Source organism: Echinops telfairi, unplaced genomic scaffold, assembly GCF_000313985.2.
Source record: "Echinops telfairi isolate 266 unplaced genomic scaffold, ASM31398v2 ScPeMD7_7469;HRSCAF=8507_1, whole genome shotgun sequence".
NCBI classification, from domain to species: domain Eukaryota; kingdom Metazoa; phylum Chordata; class Mammalia; order Afrosoricida; family Tenrecidae; genus Echinops; species Echinops telfairi.
In genome coordinates this window covers 34,725,299-34,747,347 of record NW_022111373.1, presented here as the reverse complement: position 1 = coordinate 34,747,347, position 22,049 = coordinate 34,725,299, and positions in this window count along the sequence as shown.

Here is a 22,049-nt window from a genome sequence, read left to right as displayed (position 1 = left end):
TCACAGCAGAAGCATTTAGAGGCAGCATGGCAGTATAAAATATCCTAGATACACACTTCAGCCAGGGCTCTGCTGAATACCACCATTAAAAATGCATAATATTGGAGGTGTGATTGGGCCACTGAAGGCATGATGGGAACCCAGAGACTTGAGACAATATTCCAGAGTACCTACCTATCAGCAAGTGGCCCTGGTAAAAGCACTTAACCTTCCTGAATCCTAGACTGTGTGTGTGTGTGGGGTGGGTGGTGGGTGGGGGGGAAGCTGGGGAAACGAATTCCTTTGAGTGAAAGGAGATATCTGAAGCATCAATCAGCAACAACACAAACCCAGAACTTTGAGAAATTACTTCCCAGATGTTTCTCCAGAACCCCACCCACACCCCTGACATATATACACGTCATTCATTTAAAATGATTTTCTGTTGAAGAGTCTGAGTAATGGTGTAAGATTACTTGGGTAAGAATGAAATGAACAAAAAGTCAAGCAATAGGAATAGAAAATATAACCAAGCTTCAAGTCATGTGTATCTCAGTCCATCCAGTTGATTCTTACTCCCTACAAGCCTGTAGGACAGGCTAGAACCTCCCCTGCGGGTTTCCAAGACTATCACTCTTTTGTGGGGTACCAGCCCCCACCATCAATGAGTCCAGAGGGTGGTTGTATAATTGAGGGGTAAAATTAAAGAGACATCAGACTAGATAAGGCATGCAATTGCTCACCTTCCAGACAGCCATGATCTCAACAGCCAGATCCAGGTGCAGAGAGAGAATACATTTCCAATCATGATTTATATACACTCTGGAGACGTGCACGCCCCTCTAATTACATCATAACAGGAAGGGGTTGTATCATAGGCATACATGCAATAGGAGGGGGATGAGCTAGAGGTGTACATGCAATAGGAAGGGGAGGCAGTAGGGGTACACATGTGACAAGAGGAGAGGACCCTGAAGTCAAAATGGCAGCCTAACCTTGATCCTCCTTGAGTTGGCTTGACCTTGTCTTTGGGCTCTCCTGCGGGGGAATAATCCACTGTCCTTCATAGCAGAGAGTGGGCCCCACCCTAGGTGGACAGACAATAGGGTCTGATTCCTCTAGCGGGCTCACAACCCTCAGGCAGATAATCTCTAAGCAGTTGACCTGCAAGTGTACAGTCATTGCCCCTGTATTAGGAACCAGCATCTTAGGTTTGGCATATGCTATGGGGGGACAACCTGGGGAAAAGTCTTTCTGTACCCCACACTCTTTATGGAAGTAGAAATAAGAGTGGCTGGTGGTTTCAAAATGCTGACCTTGCAGTTAGCAGCCCAACAAGTAACTCGCCATACCACCAGGGCTCCCAAATTCAAGTGTATAAGATGTGCAGGCACTTTTATTTATGTTATCTGTACATCATGACCTGGGTCCACACCTCGTCTCCCCGGTCCAGTGCCTAAGGCTCCAGAGACAAGGTTCAACTAGCTCAGTCTCAAGCACCTTGTTAATATGAAGAACCAAACCAGTTGCCACTTAGTTTTAACTCATGGTGACCCAAAAGTATCAGAGGGGAAAACTCTACTACAATGGTTGATATTTTCGAAGTAGATCACTTGGCCTTTCTTTCTCGATTCTTCTGTTTTCATCACCAAGCAAGAAATCCTAAAGCCAATTGAGTTGACTTCGATTCACTTGATTCAGAGACTCCCAACCAACAGGAAACCCAGGGGAGGTGAATACTGCCTGCTGGAGGATTCATCCTTCCAATAATCTGTCCGAATGCTCGGGAAGAGAAAAGAGTCTGACCTTGGACTCTTGATAGTGTGTATCTTGCTATTTTCAGTTCATGAAATGCTCTTAACTTGCAAGGGCTAGATTGGATGACATTTGATCACAGAAGCCTGCACTTGTAACTCTGAGAAAGGGAAATTTCATTGCTGCAGAACTTTCATTTGGATCCCTTGGGGCTATAGGTGGCCATGCTTTGTGTTGACAGCCTCCTGAAACCTCTCTCAGGTGGATTGAGGAGCCTGTGCTGAACTTCTCATCTCTCCATGCCTAGAGACAATGTGTAGACTTTTTCACCTTCTCCCTCCAGCCCTGGATGTGTAAGTCAGTTGGTATCTGGTACCTCCTCCTGACTCATGTAGGGTGCTCATCTGGCTGCCACTGAGAACACCTCACTTCATGGGACACTTTGGGGAATTGCTACTTTGTAGATTCTCTTCATTACCAATATAGTCCGTGCAACCTCTGTTTGAGAATTATTAAGATATAATATTTTTATCACTCTACTATCCACCTTTGTAATAAAGATCCTAAAATTCACTAATGCATTAAACAGATGCTCTCCAGATATGGCATTGATATTAATGAAATGTGGCTTATTTTAATAGAATTCAAAGAAAAATGGGCACAGGCATTTAGTTACATGGAAATCACTCCATTTTTTTTTATGAGAGAGTTTTATATAAAGGGTAAGTGTACCTTTTTAAAAAACATAGTTTTATTAGGGGCTCATACAACTCTTATCACAATCCATACATACATCAATTGTGTAAAGCACATTTGTACATTTTTGCCCTCATCATTCTCAAAACATTTGCTCTCCACTTAAGTCCCTGGCATCAGGTCCTCATTTTCCCCCCTCTCTCCCTGCTCACCCCTCCCTCATGAACCCTTGATAATTTATAAATTATTATTTTGACATATCTTGCCCTGTCCGACGTCTCCCTTCACCCACTTTTCTGTTGGAAATCACTCCATTTTTGAGCCATGACGTCACAGGGTGAGAAAAAGTTCACCATTTTATTGCTGTCACTAAGGAAAATGCATTTATCCCACACCCCCTGCATAGAAGGTAGGGCTGGATGACATTTCATAGCTCATCATCTTTAACGTATGCCTGGTTAAAGACACAGAGCATTGTTTACAGAGCAAAGAGGACTGTACCAGTCAATATTTACTCTGCAACTCCGGGAGAACAGAATGTTTGCTGTTTGACAGCTAGGCATCGATAGAATTGGGAAGAACCTTCAATGATTTCTTTGTCATGAAATTTAACAATAATAAACCCTAACCCATAGAGCCTATTCCTGTTCACAGTGGCCCTGTAGGACAGAGTAGAACTTCTCCTTAGGGTTTCCAAAGCTGTAAAAATCCTTATGAGAACAAGACTGCTACAGGTGTGTATCATCGTGAGGCTAGTGGGTTAGCAGAGAGGACCTTCAAGTTAGCAGCTGAGCAGGTAATCACTAGACCACCAGTGCTGCTTTTAAAAGCAACCGCTGCCGTCACTAGGATCAGGCTCAAGCTGATGGCATGGGTTCCAGAGTGCAATTGTGCCCCATAAGGTTCCCAGTGGCAGATTTTTTAGAAATTCATCACCGGGACTTTCTTCTGATGTTCCCTCAATTAGACTCAACCTTCCAACCTTTAGCAGCTGAGCACATCAATTGTTTGCACTACGCAGGAATTTCCTCATAAAATTCAGTCTTTCTAGAGCAGGTCATTATTTATGGAGTCTTTAAGATAAAGTAAGAGTAAATAAAGGTAGGCTGTGGGCTTTTCTTTTTAATTAGAAAGAAAACAACCTTGGAATATTGACGTGGTCTCCACTTGGGCCAGTGTATGGTAAACAGGATTGCATAGATGGTTACCTAGGTTTCAACTTCCAAAGTTACTTAAAACTTATTGAGATCAGGACTCTCCTGAAATGACAGCTGAAGACTCCCCAAATGACAGTTGCTGAGGTATCTGTACAGGCGACACCCTGATTGGGATTCAGACCTGGTAAATTGCTGCTACTGAAATTTTGACAGCACACATGAACTTAAAGCAATGCCTCATCACCATTTTATTTTTTGAGGTAAAAATGTTATTAAATCGACTCTTCACTCTTTCTTCCTTATGATGTTGCTTTCACACACATTTCATCTCACATTTATAATTCATTGTGCTATAATTTTCTCCTATTATTTCAAAAAAAGTTTTCAATTCCTTCTGTCTTAAAAAAAAACTTTTTCTTCCAATTACTCATGGATATCAGGGTTATTACTTTTACTACAAACATTGTTCACCCTCTCAGCATTCATCTTTTTAAAAGACAAGGGGCTTCAAACGGTTGGTGGAAAATGGAATTAAAAGATAATGAGATTTTTTTCATGACCTTTTTGAGGCCCCTTGTACCTTCTATCCATGGGGACTAAATGTCTACATTCAAATGCCTTCTTAATTTTAAAATTTTCGTCCTCCAATTGTAGAAGAGGAAATGAAATAATCAGATGTGATGTTGTCTCTACTCTCTGGCACCAAGTATAAAGCCATTCCCCATATCTCCAAGTCTCTGCTGCTTTGGATTTTCACAAGATGAAAGGAGAGCAGCAGCCATTCATCAAATCACCCAGAGACCATCACTGGAGAGTCACATCTCTCCTTTACTCTCACATGCAGTGTGTCCTCGATGTGTGCTTCCTGCCTACGCCCACCCAGCACCTGTCATCACCACCGCCTACGTGATGGCACTGCCACGTTGTATGGACCCTAATGATCCTGTTTAATGAAGAGTGAACTGATGAATCTAAATGTGTAACATTTAATATTCCATAGACTACTAGAAGAGTGAACAAATCAACCTTAGAAGTAATACAACCAAAATGTGTCTTATAAGTGAGGATAGTGAGATTTTGACTTGCTTATCGTTTGGGGCACTCAGGAAGGACTAATAGCTAGAGAAGATATCATGTTTGGTAGAGGACCTGTGAAAATGAGAGACCCTCTAGAGCACGGGTTCTCAACCTTCCTAATGCCACGACCCTTAAATACAGTTCCTCATGTGGTGACCCTCCCCCAACCATAAAATTATTTTCGTTGCTACTTCATACTGTAATTTTGCTACTGTGATGAATCGGGCCATCCCTGTGAAAGGGTCGTTCGACCCCCAAAGGGATTGCGCTCACAGGTTGAGAACCGCTGCTCTATAGGAATGGATTAACACAATGGAAATAAGCACACCAATGGTCACGGAGATAGTGCCGGGCAAGGCCCTCTTGTGTTCTGTACATAAGTCCACCAGGAGTCAGGACCAGCTGAACAGCAACCAACAAGAAAAGTAGTTGTTTTCCACTGCATGACCTCATCTCCTCCATACATTCAATAAATATTTTCCAGCTCCCACTAGACACTTTGTTATGTGCTCATTGTCAAGCAAGACAGGCATATTTAGTATCCTACTGGAGGCTTTAGGTTAGTAAAGTGGTAAATGTGAATGAAAGTATTGCAAAAAAATGTATAAATACTGAATCTTGGTTACCATAGTGATTTTGCAAAATGCAAATCTCTTCACAGTTCTTAAAATTCTTAAATATCATTCACTTTTCTTAGAATATCCAATAACTAGTGAGATCTACCTGAAATTATTAAGCTGGTTCTTGTCTTTCTAATCATCTTCCTCTACTCTACTGTCTGCCCACAATTCAAGAAAAAGCCCAGACTCTGTACGAGCAGTTGCCTGCCCTTGCTTATGCTTTTGAACTTGCCAGAATGTTACTCTCTGCTGTTCAGGGCTTCTGTCCTCTTTATTCAACTGAGACAACTTCATTCTCCCATTTAGGCAAAATGTCAATTCTTTTTGGAAAATATTTTTCCCCTTCGTTTCCCTGTCTCCACACATGACATTTATCCAACTTCATTTCCTTCTAGACCTTGTTTAGACTTGTATTTCACTCTCTCTACATTTTTTTTCAAGTGGAAAGAAAATGGTTTTTTTTTCTTTTAAATTATTTTATTGGGGGATCCTACAATTCTCATCACAATCCATACATACATCCATTGTGTCAAGCACATATGCACATTTGTTGCCCTCATCATTCTCAAAACATTTGCCTCCCACTCTAGCCCCTAATATCAGTTGCTCATTTCCCCCTCCCTCCCCACTTCCCCTCCCTCATGAACCCTTCATAGTTCATAAATTATTATAGTTTTGTCATAAGTTACCCTGTCCGATGTTTCCCTCCGCCTTCTTCTCTGCTGTCCATCCCCCAGGGAGGAGGCAATACTTAGATTCTTGTAATTGTTTCCCCCCTTCTCCCCCACATTCCCTTCAGCCTCCAGGCATCGCCCCTCTCACCACTGGTCCTGAAGGAGTCATCTATACTGGATTTATGGATAGCATCAAAACTGTCAGCTACTGAATACCACATGATTAGAAGCAGAATATTGTCACAGATAATGTCAGAAGCAGGTTAGAAGGCACTCAAAATAAGATTGTGGAGCTGCCTTCCTCAAGCAGAGTTTATCATAACAACATGGATAGAGTAAAGCCAATAAGTACATTCTTGAGGATTTTCACTTACTGATGGGGCATGACTCAAAATATGGAGAAACAGCTGCAAACATCAATTAATAATCAGAACTTGGATTGTGAGAAGTATGAAGCTAGAAGAGTTAGACATTGTAAAAAATAAAACAGAATTCATAACAATCAATATTCTAGGTATTTATAATCTGAAATGATTGTTATTGGTTATTTTGAATTAGTAAATTGTATAATTTACTTTGCCAGGAATGACAGATTCAAGAGGAATGCGGTTACTTTTATCTATAAAAAGTACATATCAATATTGTCTTGATGTGTAATGCTGTCCGTGATAGGATAATATCTATCTTGGTACAACTATTATCCAAATTTATGCATGAGCCACGAAAGCTAGTGATGAAGACATTGAAGAATTCAACCAACTTCAGTCTGAAATCAATCAACTATGCAATCAAGGTTCATTGACAAATACTGGCAATTGTAGTATAAAAGTTAGACACAAAGGAAGAAACAGTCGTTGGAAAATATGGCCTTGGTGAAAGAAACAAAGCTGGAGCTCTTATGACAGAATTTTTCCAGGTCAATGACTTCTTCACGGAGAATACATTTTTTTAACAACTCAAAAGGTGCCTGTGCACATGGACTTCTCCAGATGCAGCCCTCAGACATATAATTGACTACATTTGTGGGATCGATGATAGAGAAGTTCAAAATCAGCAGCTAAGACCAGCCCAGGGGCTGACTATGGAACTGATGATCAAATGCTCGTAGACATACAGGTTCAAGCTGACGAAAGTTAAAACAAGTCCATAAGCATCAAAATATAGCTCAAGAATAGGTTTGACACAGTGAACACTGAAGAAAGAAGGCCTGATGAGCTGTGAAATAACAGCAGGAACTTCATACAGAAAGAATGCAAAAGATCATTAACAAGACACGAAAGAGAGAAAAGCTTAAAGTGGATGCCATAAGGCTCTGAAGCTTGTTCTTAATCATAGAGTAGCTAAGGCCATGGAAGAAATAATGAAGTCAAAGAGTTGGGAAAAATTGTAAAGGGCAACTTGAGAAGACAAAGTAAAGCATTACAATGAACTATTCAAAGATCTAGAGTTAGAAAACCAACATGGATATCATAAACTGAAAGAACTCACACAAAAATTCAATCCCAAGTTGTACTTTTGAAAGATTCTATGGACAAAATGTTGAATGATGCATAAAGCAGCCAAAGAAGATGGAAAGAATAGACAGAATCACCAAAAAGAATTAGCGCCATTTCAAGAAGTAGCATATGAGCAAGAACCAATGGTACTGAAGAAAGAGACCCAAGCTACAGTGAAAGCATTAGCCAACAACAAGTTTCCAGGACTTGAGGGCATACCAGCTGAAATGTTTCAGCAAACTGGTGAAGCACAGGAAGTGCTCATTTGTCTACGTCAGAAAATTTGGAAGGCAGTTACTGGTCAATTGAATGGTAGAGATCCGTACTTGTACCCATTCCAAAGAAAGATGTCCCCATAGAATTATCAAATTAGAGAACAATGTCATTAATATTAATAACATGTACATCAAAATTTGCTGAAGATCATTCAGTAATGGTTGATGCAGGACATTGACAGGCCTGAGGATCAGGCCGATTCAAAAGAGGATGTGGAACAAGTGAGATCATTGGTACTGTTAGATAAATCTTGGCTAAAAGCAGTGAAACTTGTTTACTTGTGTTTTATTTACTATGCAAAGGCATTCAACTGTGTGGGTTGCAACCAACTATGGATCCCATTGATGTGAATGGGACTTTCAGAATACTCTATTATGCTTACATAGAACTTGTTCATGGATCAAGAAGAAGCACCTTTGCAAACACAAAAAGGGAAATACCGACTGGTTTAAAAACAGGGAAGCTATACATTAGGGTTGTATTCTCTCATCATATTTATTCAATCTCTAAGCAGAGCAAATAATCAGAGAAGCTGGATTATGTGAAAAAGAAGGCAGCATCAGAATTGGAGGCAGGCTTATTAACAACCTGCTAGATGCAGATGACAACCTCCAATATGCTTGCTGACAGTGAGGAGGACTTGAAGCACTTGCTGATGAAGATCAAGGATTGCAGCCTTCAGTATAGATTGTAATTCAATGCAAAGAAGACCAACATCCTCACACCTGGTTCAATAGGTAACAACATCACTGAAGTTGTCTAGGCTTCTGTCTTGCATGGATCCACAATCAATGCTCATGGAAGCAGCAGTCAAGAGAACAGAAGGCACATTGCATTGGACAAATTGGCTTCACGAGACCTATTTAGAGTATTTAAAAGCAGTGAGGTTACTTTGAGGACTAGCGTGTTCCTGATCCAGTCATGGTAATTTCAATTCTCTCATATGCATGTGAAAGTTGGAAACTGAATAATGAAGACCGAAGAAAAATCTTTGCATTTGCATCATGGAGCTGGTGAAGAATCTGGAAAATACCAGGGACTGCCAAAAGAATACATAAATCTGCCTGGAAGAAGGGTGACCAGGTTGCTCCTTAGAGATAAGGATGGTGAGACTTCATCTTACATACTCTGGATGTATTTCAGGAGAGACCAGTCCCTGCCGGAGGAAATCATACTTGGTAAACTGGAGGGGCCGAGAAAAAGAGGAAGGCCCTCACAAGAGAGATGGATACAGTAGCTGCAACAACATGCTCACACATAGGAACCATTGTGAGGAAGGCACAGAACCGGGCAGTGTTTCTATTGTGCATGCGGTTCTGTGAGTCGGACCTGGTTGGATGGCACCTAATTACAGCAGCATCAACAACAACATTGATTGCACAAGACGAATTGCCAGCATCTGGTCACTTTTAATCTATAAAAATGACAAAAGTGTTGATATAAAGTTCATATCAAAAGGGGAAATGAAACAGTTCATTTTGCATAGCCTTTCTATTGCTCTGCTAAGATAGAAACACATGTAATACATGTGAGTTGGTCAAACACATGCAAGTGAAGTGTGTATTAGGTAAGTTCAGAGATTCTTCAAAAGAACAAAAATGCATTTAAATACTTACATTTGAAACTGAGATTTTACAGTACAAGTAGAGTGGCAAAACATATACTAATCCTTAGAATTTTTATTTTCTGTTTCTTGGAATGATACTAAATGGCAAATAAAAAACACCAAGACAAGAGAGAGGTTGTGTAAGAAATGAGAAAATTTTGTGTTTCAATACTTTTTAAGTAAAATTTTCCTATGTTTTGAACAAGTGTGATGACAATTTCATTTTGTTCTAAGTCCTGAAAATTTAGGAGAGAGGAATATCATATGTACAGTGCACATCTGTTTAAATAATGCATACATGTGGTTTCTGCTTTGACATATTATTGTTTCATATTTAATCTACACTATGACCAGAGATGGATTTGTTTTTCCTTCATTGGCAGGTGATTTAAAAAATGTCTCTGTATTCTCCCTGAAAGAAGGCAAGAATGGGCAGAGTGTGGAAAAAAATATGAATCAAAATTTTGAGAAATAGAATTAGAATTTTAAAAGAAATTTTATAGGGGGGACCCCGGGAAAATGGTGACCCAATAGGACGCACCCATCCAGAGCTCCTGCTGCCAGACTAGAAAATTGGGAGGGTATAGTTTGTGTCTCCACAGGGAAAGAGGGACCAGTTTTAAAGCCAGTGCCAGATGAATGCAGCTTGTTGGCAAGGAGTGGGGAGCCAGTGGAGGGGCCTGAGGTCTTGGCCCCCATGCCAGCTACGTGGACAACAGCCCCTCGTTGCTTGGTACTCAAATGACAGACTTCATGGCAGCAACCCTTGCCATGCCCTGGTGTAAATAGCCGCCATGCCCCCTGTGACTGGCCCGGTCGGAGCACTTTGTTGATCCTACTGCACAGGTTTGTCTAGGGAGAAGCCCGTGTCTTCTTTCGGAGACTTTTTACGTTGGAGACACTAAGGACAGCCATCACTGTTGAGGATCAGGCAATTCCGCACCTTCCAGTGCATGCGTTCCTCTTCTGTAACTGCCTTCTTGCATTCCGAGCAGAATGTACCAGATGTGCCAACCCCGAGTCAGCTGCTACCCCCGCACCTTGGTGCCAAGTCGCTCTCCCTTTCCTTCACTTGTGGCCTCGCTGATGTCGCCAAGTACTGTTGTGTCTAAAGTCTCACCCAGAATTACCTGTTCATCTCACCCTGTGTGGACCGTTGTCGGGCACAGTTTCTCCCTCAGGTGATAGCTGCTATGTATGCAGTGATGGTTGCCCAGAGCCATGGGTCTCTGAACCCCACGTTTGTTAGCCTCCCAGTCTGGAGGACTCATTCTTGGAGTGCTTTTCGATTCGGTTGTGTTGCTATTAAGACTAGAAGGATGAAGACTTGTGGGCGGACGAGGTAAATTCTGTCAGTATTGGGAGTTTCTTAACGTTAGCATTCCCAGAACTTCTTGAAAGTATCTGTAACATGACTGTCAACAGTTGCCACGGACAAAAAGAAAATTGTATTTTGTGTGTATACAAACAACAAATGCTAAGAAGGTGACTTGTAGAATTGAGAAATTAGTGTCATTTTGTGAAACGAAAACAAAGCAGTGGGAAGATCCACACCATTGACCCTCCCTAGGATGGTCTTGGGAGAAGAGGAATTATCTGACTGAAATGTGGCAGTGCCAGTATGGGGGGGGGGACCCCAATGCCCGGGTTCCTTCTGTTCTGCAATTGTTAAAGGCATATGACTGCACTTTGTTTGGGGGTTTTATTTCCCCTCTAAAATTTTCATGTGTATTTAGTGTGTACCTCACTTAAGACAAGATTTCAGTTGTTTTTGCCTGGACAATGTGTAATTTGCAAATGAAAAGGATCATCCTTGGTTAGAAACAAGCAGAAGCAAATTCGTTGGGCTTCTAGAGATCATCAGTTTGAAGCTTCCTGGAGACCTTAGCTTGGAACGCAGCGGTGCACCGGTCCCGGATGTGAGACCATCTGTGTGCTACTTCTATTTGAATATTATCCAAGATTGCTCCATGTCCAAAAACAAAGGCCCAAATGGCATTTTGACAATTTAAAAAAGTACATAAGTCTCAAAAGGAATCTATAAATTCAATATGGTTCTAATGAAGAGACCCATAGGAAAATTTCTATATTCAAGTAGCTTGATGAAGTTTGGATACAAAAATTATTTTTTAAAGCATTAGAGAGCTTATAAAGAAAAAAGGACCAAAAGGGCTATGATTCAGAAAGATAATTGTGCAGGTTTGAAATGTTATTTTCTGGAGAATTTTGTTAGTTCTAGGCAAGGTTAAATGCTCAGATTATGGTCTAAAGTACCATTCCCAGCAATAAACCATCAAGAGTTCTTAAAAAAATGTGTGATTTCAAGTCTGAGGCTAAAATGTCCAAGATGAATCTAAAACATCTTGTTGTGCTAGATATCCAGGAAACTATTGATGACAACCAAAATTCTATTTAAAGACTTAGGAATCAATGTTTTTCTCATGCTTCATGATTGCCAATCATATCTTTGAATTTCAGTAATAATAAACTAAATATAAAATATAGCTTGTATATCTTTAATATCTGACAAGATATAGTTAATATGGAAATTTTTTGGAATTATCCTAACAGGCCATGAGGAAAGAGGGTGATTGCACTTACGATAGTGGTGGAAACTGGGCACCGGAGGGAAGTTCTGTCAGTCCAATTACTAAGACAAATGCCTTTATTTGTAAGAAACAAAACTTAACACCAAACCCATGACCACTGAATTAAGTTGATAAGAGGTTTTCTGAGGCTTTGTAAATCACTATGAGAGGAGATAGCCTCCTCTTTATCCTAGGGAATGGCTGGGGTGTTTGAACCACCAATCTTAGTGTTCAACATTGCCACTAAGTCTCTGTGGAAGAGACAAAGTAAAGTTAATAGTTGGGGGAAAAAATGAAAGTTAATAGTTGGAGGTATGTATCAAATAATTTATAACTGGGAAGACTCTTGCTCCCAAACACATCCCTTGTCGCTCTCCCTTTCAATTGTTCCAAGCACTGATCTTAGAAGGAGTCAAACTTTTCCATCATTCTTCATCTGACTCCCTTTTTCTGGTTGAATTGGCTGAATGACAGCTAGGAGACGCTGAGGGCCAGGGTAAAGATAAATTGCTGGCTATTTGTAATAGACATTACTAGCTCACAATGTTTGCCTCCAGTTACAACTCAATTGAGAATTCCCTTTAAATCAAGGAGACTCAACTGGGAATAGTATGCATTGGTGATCTAGGTAGTGAGGGGAGAGTTGGAGGGACCATGCCAGGTGGTGAGCTGCATTTAGTGGAAGAGGTTTTGTTCTGTAAAATTTTATTTTCAGGAAGCATGTAACTAAAATGGGGCATGTGGATCGTTCAGTTCCATGGATATATATAATCTGTTCTTTCACTAATTGTTTGAAGTAGGATTTAATGAGTCTGAGTATACAATGGAACCAGATTGTGTTACCCTAACTATAGACATCATTCTAGAAGAAAGCATGTTTCCTATACGAATGGTATGTGTGTATATTATGATCCCCCCCACCCAACTTAACATTGTATTGTCAGCATTTGTGTGTGTTATTGTGTCTTTGATACCCATGGCCACAGTGTCTTCATTCAGGTAAAACTGACAGTGATTCTGACATTGCTGTTTCCCTGGCTAGTCACTTTAGCTGTGGGGTTTGTGTGCATGAGTATTCTGTAATTTGATTAGAGATAAAGAAAATTGCCCCAAATAAAGCACACAGAAGAACTTCTGTTATTGAACTTTTGGTCTTTGCATCAATTTTATTTCTTAGAACAATGTAATTATTCCTCATTACACTATTTTAGTACACAGCAACACTAAATGATAGATTTTAGGAGAACTGTCTAATCATCCCAGGCTGTCCAAAGGTCCAATTGAATTATTTTATGTGCTTATTGTAATTGTAGTCATTGTTGCTAATGCTAGAGGTCCTCCCGCTCTCTTTCCTGTGCCCTTTCCTCATATTAATTTGATTACTCAGGGCAGCTTTGTGGTGAGTACTATATACAATAAGGTGTGTTATTAGCTTTAGATTTTAAAATCATTTGCAAGTAAATTGCTGTTGCGAATGCCCCATAATAATGTTGACTACTTCTATTCTAGTCAAAGTCTTTTTATTTCGTCAGGAATAAACCACACTCTTAAAAACTTTTGCCCTAAACAAAAATATGAACCAGTGTGTACCACAATGGAACCCCTCCTATAGTAATAACATCATTCCTGTTATAAAGGGACTGTATGTTTAACTTTTGTAAGAAAAGGACCCATGCCTCATCTTAGCGTTAAGTAACAGTTTTTTTTTATAAGTTCTTCTGTCTGTTTGGGAGACATGAGGCTGGATTTTTAACTTGGAAGGACATTTTCAAGGACATTTTCTCTCCCTCCTAATCCCTACATGAACTGCCAGTGTCAGCTTTACTATGCTGACTCTTAGTTGATTGCTTTTCTTTGACCATTCTTGCTCTCCTAGTCCTTTTAAAACATTTATATCCTTTAAACCATGCAGTTCTGTTCCACACTCCCCACTCTCCTTGCCCATATGATAGCATCGGAAAGCTTTAAAATGGAAATCTTGCCCTTTCTAGCATAGTCTTTGAGTATCAGCACAGAAAGAGTTTCCATCCTGATACTGCGTGAAGGTTGGATGAGTTCGATTAGCATTCCTTTCCCACTACTGATGGGTCTGTTTTCGGGGACCATTCAAGGAAAAGAAAATAGTTTCCTTGTCCAGATCAAGAGCCAACAAGTGAAAACAGGTCTTTGTCAGCATTGGAAATCAGAAACCAGAATTTAAATATACCACAAGGTGGCTACCACTTTGTGCTTAGTGAGAAATATAGTTCTAGAGACTTATGTAATGATCAAATCCTATCTTGAAATAATTTCTAATAATAGCTCTCATTTATTCAGCTCCTTCTGAGCCAAGTCTATAAAATTGCTTTACATAGTAGCAGATGTGAATTTGAGCCTATAACTCAGATTGCAATTAAGTCAAATATCTTTTTTTATTGAGATATAATTTATATACTATAAACTTCAGCATTTTCAAGTGTACAATTCAATGATTTTTAGTATAGTCATAAAGTGTGTAACAACTACTACTAATTCTATATTTTCATCCCCCACAATGAGTCTATTGTGCCCTTTAGCAGACACTCCCAGTGCTTTTGTCCTCCAGGTGCCTAGGCATCACTAATGTACTTTTATTTTGATGGATGTGTCTATTCTGGACATTTCATATCAGTCGAGTCATGCAATATGTGCCCTTTTGTATCTAACTTTTTTCATTTAGCATGCTTTCAAACTTCATTTATTTTGTTAAATGTATTCCTACTTCAATGTTCTTTATGTCTGAATCTTATTCCATTACATGAGTATAATATATTTTGTTTATAAATTCATCAGTTGATGAACCTTTGACATTTCAATCTTTTGGCTATTATGAATTATGCTACTATAAACATCCATGTACAAGTTTTGGTTTGAACACTTATTTGTCATGCTTTTCATAATAACTAAGAATGGAAAGACTGCACTGTGTCATCTGAAGTCTAGGCTTAACTTTATGAGGAGCTGTGAACATGTTTTTCCCGTGGCTTCACCACTTTACATGTCTACATGATATATGAGAATGCCCACTTCTCCGCATTCTGACCAACACTTGTTATTTTCTGTCTTGCTTATTACAAGCATTTTAGGGGTGTTATGTGGCATCTCATTGTTGGCCTGGCATCGATCGAATTGTTTGCAGGTCAATTTGCTTTCATTGTACATTTCCATCCTAGCAACCATGGAAGAGTATAAGACTACAGTGTTTTTGCTGTTGGAATTGACTCAATGACTATTCATTTTAAGTTTTGTTTTATATTGTATTATAGACATAAACCTGAGGCCTCTCATGCTCTGCTTTTCATTGGAAAAATAACTGTATATGTTTGTAACAACTATGGAACTAGAGTGGTTCATTTGAAGAAGGCTTGATTTGGACTTAGTAGTAAGAGGGGTGTTGACTGTGGGAGGAACTACTGCCTTGTCCTTTATTTCAAGGAATGGCTCTTTGTCACTGATATTTGTGATCCTAATTTTTCTGAAATATTTGCCTGCTTCTGCCTTCTCAAGGGCTGTGTCCAAGCAGATGTGTCCCCAGTGCACTTGATTTAGAGACTATGCCCTTACTTTGATGTTGACCTTGTTCACATAGAGGCCAGGTCATACTGGCAAACAAGTGAATTTTCCTTTTGCATCTGCTACTTTTTCTTCCAAAACTTTTATCCTACGTGCATCACAGTTCTCACTTAGACTGCATTTTCTTCTTCATCAAACCATTGTTTCAAAGCAATCATCAGTCATTTCTGCCCTTATTAACTCATCTAAATTTACCTGTCATCAATTTGTATTTTAAAATCCTTCTTCACTAACAGGATGTTTAGCTTCAGAGGAGCATACTAGAATATGAGTTAATTACATATTTAAAAGTGAGGTTTATTCCTGACATGATCACTGAAGACAAAATGGTGCATAAACAAATGTGATGAAGAACGCTGATGGTGCCCGACTATCAAAAGATATAGCATTTGGGATCTTAAAGGCTTGAAGATAAACAAGCAGCCATCTAGCTGAGAAGCAACAAAGGCCACACCAGCCCGATCATGAGGTGCCAATGGGATCAGGTATCAGGCATCAAAGACCCAGAACAAAAAATCATATTGATGTAAATGAGGGGCAGACGGAATGGAGACCCAAAGCCCATCTGTAGACAATTGGACATCCCCTTACAGAAGGGTCACAAGGAAGAAAGGAACCAGTCAGGGTGCAGTATAGCACTGAGGAAACCTACAGGTTTTCTCTAGTTCTTTGATGCTTCCTCGCCCCACAATCATGACCCCCATTCTACCTTGCAGGTTTGGCTGGACCAGAGTATGTACACTGATATAGATGGAGCTGGAAGTATGGGGAATCCAGAATGGATAGAACCCTCAGGACAAGTAATGAAAAAGGATGCCAGGAGGGTGGGTCAAGGTGGGGGGTGAAAGGGGAACCGATCACAATGATCTACATATAACCCCCTTCCAGGGGGATTGAAGACAGGGAGGTAGGTGAAGGGAGACAGCGGTCAGTGTAGGACATGAAAAACATAATTTATAAATTATCGGGGGTTCATGAGGGAGGAAGGGTTGGGGAGTTGATACCAAGGGTTGAGTTGATACCAAGGGTTCAAGTAGAAATAAAATGTTTTGAAAATGATGATGGCAACACATGTACAAATGTGCTTCACCCAGTGGATGGATATATGGATTGGGATAAGAGCTGTACAAGCCCAATAAAATGAGTTAAATAAATACATAAATAAAAGTGAGGTTTATATTCAGGGTAATAGTGTATGCTAACTATGTCAACCTTTATTACATGCAGACCATACAAGGGGATTTCGAAGAGTCCTAGAAAAATGTCATTATCTTCATATTCCATTTCTCCACGAACTTTTTGAAGCTCCCCTGTGATACATGATTTCATTAATAAGCATAATAATAGTACTTTGATGCTGGCATTATTTTTATCATGCTTTTTTTGGTGTTATGTATCAGTGTGTTGCTTCTGACTCATAGAGACCCTGTGCACAACATGAACAAAACATTGCCTCATCTCATGCAATCATCACATCCCTCCTATGCTTGAGCCCATTGATACAGCCACTGTGCTGCTCTTCCACTGCAGCAAGGACAATGTCCCTCACCTAGTCCCTTCTGTACCATGTCCAAAATATGTGAATGAAGTTTCGTTGTCCTTCTAAGGGTCATTCTGGCTAGACTCCCAAACCGATTTATCCATTTTTCTAACAATTCATGGTATATTCAATATTCTGCAGCATCATAATTCAAAGGCATCGATTATTCTTCAGTCTTCTTTATTCATTGTTCATTCTATTTTCCAGGTGAGGGGATTGAAGCTTAGTACAGCTCTTTTCCCAAAGTTGTTGCTAGTTACTGCTGAGTGACCTCATAATCATGATGACCTTATGTATATTGTCGTTGTTAGGTGCCATCGAGTGGGTACTGACTCATGGTGACAGTATGTACAACAGAACAAAACACTGCCTGCTCCTGCACCATTTTCACCATTGCTTTTATGTTTGAGCCCATTGTGGCTATCACTATGCTAATCCATTTAATCAAGCGTCTTCCTCTTTTTCACTGCCCTGCTACGTGACCAAGCATGCTGTCCTTATCTAGGGACTGGGCTCTCCTAGTAATGTAACATATCCAAAGTATGTGTGATGAAGTCTGGCCATCCTCTAAGGAACATTCTAGCTGTATTTCTTCCAAGGCAGATTGGTTTGTCCTTTTAGCTGACCAGGATACATTAACTATTATTCTCACAATTCAAATGCATAGATTCTTCTTCAGTTTTCTTTTTCAATGTTCAAATTTCACATGCGTATGAGGCAATTAAAAATACAAAGGTTTAGGCCAGGCACATTTTATTCTTCAAAGTAATATCCTTGTTTCTCAAAACTTTAAAGAGGCTTTGTGCAGCAGATTTACCCAATTGGTGCATCCTTTGATTTCTTGACTATTGTTTCTATGAGCATTGCTTGTAGATCCAAGCAAAATTAAATATTGACAAACGTCAATCTTTTCTCCATTTGTCATGATGCTTCCTAGTGGTCCAGTTGTGAGGAGTTTGCTCTTTTTTACATTGAGTTGTAATTTATACTAAAGGCGTCAATCTTTCATCAAAAGTGCTTCAAGTCCTCCTCACTTTCATCAAACAAGGTTCATTATCTGCGTATCACAGGTAGATGCTAAGCCTCTCTCCAATTCAGATATCACATTCTTCTTCATATAAGTCAGGCTTCTCTGATTATTTGCTCAGTGTACAGATTGAATAGGTATAGTGAGAGGATACAACCCTGACTTGCACTTTTCCTGATTTTAAGCCATGCAGTATTCCCTTGTTCTTTTGCCCAGCTGCCTCTTGATCCATGCATTAGTCTGGGTACTTTAGAGAAACAAATCCACAGAAACTCATGTATAGGAGAGAGTTTTATATAAAGGTTAACTGCATCAAGAAAACATCCTAACCCAGTGCTGCCCAAGCCCACAAGTCCAACATTCATCCATTAACCCATATGTCCAACACCAGTCCACAAAGTTCTCCTCCATCTCACAAAGCATACACAATGATGCCGACTGCAGGAGGAAAGCTAAATCAGTGAACGTGTAAACCTCTCAGCACTGGCAGGAGTCTCTACATGGCTGCTCCAGCACCCAGGGCTGCATCGGGGCAGGTCCATGAGGCTTCTTGGGGATGTCTTGCAGGAAGTCAGCCTTGCTAGCAGAAGCAGGGAACTGGCTAAGGCAGCTGCACCCTGGACCGACCATCAGAAAGCATGAGACCCAAGAACTAGAAAGGCAAGGCTCACCGAGCCATTTATGCCTCTGTGCTTTAATTAACTCCACATGTGTTTATAAGCCAGGTTGGCACAATAAACTAACTAATTCAATCCATATACAAGTTCCTCATGAGCACAGTGAAATGTTCTGGAATTCTCATTCTTCTCAAGGCTATCCATTGTTTGTTATGATCCACATAGGTATATGTATTAGCATAGTCAATAAAACACAAGGAAACATCTTTCTTGTACTCTCTGCTTTTGGCCAAGGTTTATCTGACACCAGCAATGATGTCCTTTGTCCTCTTATGAATCCAGCCTAAACCTTTGGCAATGACCTGTCAATGGACCATTGTTTGGTGATCTTCAGCAAAATGTTACTTGCATGTGATATCAATGATACTGTTCTATAATTTGAGCATTCTGTTGGGTCACCTTTCTTCGGAATGCATACAAATACGGTTCTCTTCCAGTCAGTTGGCCAAGTAGCTGTCTTCCAAATTTACTTGCATAGATGAATGAGTGCTTCCAGGGCTTCATCAGCTTGTTGAAACATGTTAGCTGGTATTCCATCAGTTTTTGGATCCTATTTTTGACTAATGCTTTCAGTGTTGCTTAAGATTCTTCCTTCAATACTATCGATTCTTATTGGTTTTTGCTCATATGCTGCCTCCTGAAATGGTGGTACAGTGACTCCGTGTATTCCTTCCATCTTTGGATGTTCCCTGCATCACTCAATATTTTATTAATAGAATCTTTCAATATTACAAGTAAGGGCTTGAATGATATTTTTAGTTCTTTCAGTTTAAGATATGTTACATGTGTTCTTCCTTTTTGATTTTTTCCAATTCTTAGTCTTTGCACATTTCATTATAATATCTTACTTTATCTTCTCTAGTTGCCATTTGGAATTGTCTATTCATCTCTTTGACTTCAACATCTCTTTCATGTGTCTTAACTAGTCTACATTTAGAAGGAAGTTTCATATCTCTTCTGACATCCACGTTGATCTTTATTTTTTCCTGTCTTTCTAATAATATTTTGTTTTCTTCATGGATGGTGTTCTTGATGTTCTTATCCTATCTTCTGTCATTAGTTTTCTTTCCTTCTTATTTTTAAGTTTGACTATACATCACTAGTTTTCAGTGCATCAAGTATGCTCTTGAGATGTTCTCAAAATTCATATTTAGAGCCAAAATATTTTGACTCTTGTGGATTTGCTTTAATGCATAGCATTTCATTTTTGATAACAACTTTGTGTAAACAGAGCAAAATGTTTCCCAGTCCTGCACCATCTGTAGGATCATTGATATGTTTGAGTAATTGTTGAGGATATTGTGTCGATGGGTCTCATTGAAGGGTTCCTTCGTTTTCATTGGTCTTCTGCTAAATATGATGTCCTTTTCTAATAAGTGTCTGTAATGATGACATATCCAAAGTAAGCATATTGGCATCTCACCATGCATGCTTCTAAGGATATTTTGGTTGTTTTGCCTCTGACACAGATTTGTGGATTCTTTTCACTATCCACAGTATGTATACTCATAGTCTTTGTCAACACCACACTTGGAAAACTTTAGTATATCCAAGGTGGATTGGCTAATAATTGCTGGCCTAAAATTTTAACCAACAATTTATGATGCTGAGCCCACTGTAGTTGGGCTACATTCATGTCTTTCAGGCTTATACCTGAATTCTGTACCTGCAGATTGGTGAATCCCCAGTACAGAAATAGAGTGTCTGTAATTTACATGGAATAGCTATGATAAGACACTTCCTGAAAAGTATTATGTAAAAGAGCAGAGCTAAGAATGGTAGCCTATGTGAACCATGGCCTATTTTACCCTGAGACCAGAAGAATTAGATGGTGCCTGACTACCATCACTGATACTTCTAACCAGGTTCACAATAGTTGTTCTCAGGTGGTAGAAAAAATGTAGAATAAAATTAAAATTAAAACACAAAACAAACAGACTAAATTATCTAAGACCAGAAACCTTGAGACCATTGCCCTGACACATTCTTGAAACCTTGAACTAAACTATCTCCTGAGATCCATGTTTAGCAATATAGCTGAGCGGTACATGAGCTAAAGAATATTATTATTCATAAGAACAGCATTCTACTGAAAAACCATCTGTATGAGACCAAAAGGCCAAAGATCAGGATATAAGTGGGCAGGGAATCTAGAATATTGGAAATGCAGCAGTCAGAACATAATAAAGAGAATGCTGACACACTGTGAAACATGAAACTAACGGCATGGAACGACTTTTGTGGAAATTATCAAATAGGAACCTAACTTTTAGTATAAACGTTAACCAAAACCATAACAAATATTTGTTTTCAAAAAGAAGGTAGGTTCCTGTCCCAAAATATCAAGTTTCAAGTTCTCACCTTCCCAACATATCCTTTAGGATTAGAATCTTGGAGGTCAGAAGGCTTTTGTATTCTAAGAGTTCAAGTTCTCATGTGCCTGCGTGCATCTCTGTGTCCATGTATGTGGGTGCTTTAGAGACCATTATGCCTTTAGCTATTGTCAGCCAGATAGTTCCCATTTCAGCTATGATTAATTCATGAACCGATCCTGAAGGTGAAATACTCCCCTTCTGGGGCAAGAAGAGGTGGAAGGGAGGGGAACTGCGGTAAAGTTAGCCACAGGAAGTCACCCTCTCCCCTATTAAATTGTCTGCTGGCACACATTGATACAAGTGCAGTCTGGGAGCTGACAGCAATGAAAAACTCTTTAACCATGTTGGGGAGAATGGTTTGCTTACTTTGCATCCATGAAAGTGAACGCAGTTAGGGCTGTGGTTTGCGCTTGAGTTGAAAGGCAGTTTGGGAAAAGGTGGTTTATATTATTCATTCTAAGTTTGATATTGCTACATCATCAGCTGCTTACTGTTTCTGGTTTCTTCCTTTTCTGCTACAAATAGACTAAAAATTTCCCCCATCCTAAAGAGAATGCCTTAAGCTATAAATTTATCTCCCGTTTCCATCATTTTCAAACCCTTGGGAGATCTTGTACCATTTTCCCACTTTCTTACCTCTTGTGTTAGTTCAGGTTCACTAGAGAAACAAATTCATACACACTCATTTGTGTATAAGAAAGAGCTTTTATATCAAAGAATAATTGTATATTAAGAAAACATCCCAGCCTTGTCTAGATTAAGTCCGTGCGTAAGTCTAATATTAACCCATGTGTCCGATACCAGGCTATGGCTTTCCAGAATACTCAGAAGAAGGCCACGCCCACACAGAGGTACCATTGACTAGACCTGACTGACAGACTCCACCCCTTCACTCAAGTTGACAGGAGATTATGT